Source organism: Lissotriton vulgaris, unplaced genomic scaffold (assembly GCF_964263255.1).
Source record: "Lissotriton vulgaris unplaced genomic scaffold, aLisVul1.2 SCAFFOLD_1351, whole genome shotgun sequence".
Lineage (NCBI taxonomy): Eukaryota > Metazoa > Chordata > Amphibia > Caudata > Salamandridae > Lissotriton > Lissotriton vulgaris.
This window is the reverse complement of record NW_028251453.1, coordinates 139205-140772: the sequence shown is the minus strand read 5'-3', so window position 1 is coordinate 140772 and position 1568 is coordinate 139205.

Sequence of the window (1568 nt, the reverse complement as noted above, 5' to 3'; positions counted from 1 at the left end):
AGTTTAAACACCATGTTCGAGGCATATGGGCTGCAGATGGTACATTATGAATAGATCGCCATCTGGTGTTGGGCTCGGATGATTGCACTTTGTTTTTCTCTTGGAGAGTCTTTTGTCCCTTGGTGACTCCTCCCTTTGTTGGTAGTGCGCATGGGCATCGGCTCCATCCTTAGATTGTTTTTTTCCGCCATCGGGTTCGGATGAAGATAGAGACGCTCCAGATCAACTTCACAAGAAAGTGATTTTCGGCGCGTATTCCCTTTCCAATTCGACGGTATTGTTATTCGAACGCGTTCATTTCCATTCCAAGCGCGTTACAAATTCAAAATAAAAGAGAAAAACTTGAATCTACGTCGAAGAACAGGAGGCCTTTCTCGACGCAGTCAAGCCCGGGGTCCATGGAAAGGACTCCATTCAAAAAATGTCCAACGTGTGGTGCTAAGTTCCCACACAAGGACCTACACGAGGTGTGCAACCTCTGTCTATCGCCTGAACACGAATCCAGGGATTGCGAAGCCTGCGCAGCATTCTCCTCCAAGCTAACGATTAGAAATCGTCGGGCTAGAAGACGCGAGGTTTACAGAATGCAGGCGGAGGAGATCCCGGAGCTGTTCGGAGACGAACAAATCGAGGAAGAAGAGGACCAGTCGGGGTCGGAAGGGGACCAGTCGGAGACGGAAGAACTCATCGAGCAACAAACCGTGAGTGACGACGTCCCCTTACCAAAAAACCGACCCCGTGCGGTAACGACCCCGCCCTTGGGCCCGGTCAAACCGCTGAAAAAAGTTTCCGACGCCCCGCCTTTAGGCCCGGCAACGAAACCGAAACTGAAACCGAAGCATTCGGACTCCCACCATGTCGGATCCGAGAAAAGGGCGACATCGACTTCGGCACCGAGGCTACATGAAAAGGAGAGCTCGGTATCGAAACATTCCATGTCGAAGCATAAATATGACTCTTCGCCCAAGAGACACTCGATACCAAGAAAGTCGGAATCGAGCAAACATTCGGTGTCGAAAACGACAAGATCTGAAGATCGAAAGCAAAAGCACCTCTCGGAACCAGAACCCTCGGTACCGATTCAGGAGCAACAGACAGATCCCAAACAAAAGATCTTGTTTATTGATCCACAAACGGGGAAAGTGGTCACGAAGAAGAGAAAGAGCGAACAACCAGAAGATAAACCTCTTCCTCCAAAAAAGAGAACAATGGGGACGAATATAACTCCTCCTGCTTCTCCTCGTCCTAAAGCCACTCCCTCTTCTCCTATTCCTCACAATAGGCCACGCATACCAAGACCAGCTACACCTCAGTCAGATGTAGACAGTGACATGGGGGAGGGAGAACCTCAGGGGGATGAAGAAACTATTCCAGATGAGGAGGATCCATGGGAAAATTATGATGTAGGGTCAGATGAGGACAACGACCCAGAGCTATATCCCTCAAAGCCTTCACCACCTGAGGATAACACAGGTTTTGTGCAACTCATTAATAGGGCAGCAAAATACCATAAGGTAGATGTACATACAGAACCTCAAATAGAGGATTTCTTGTTAGAGACGCTACCT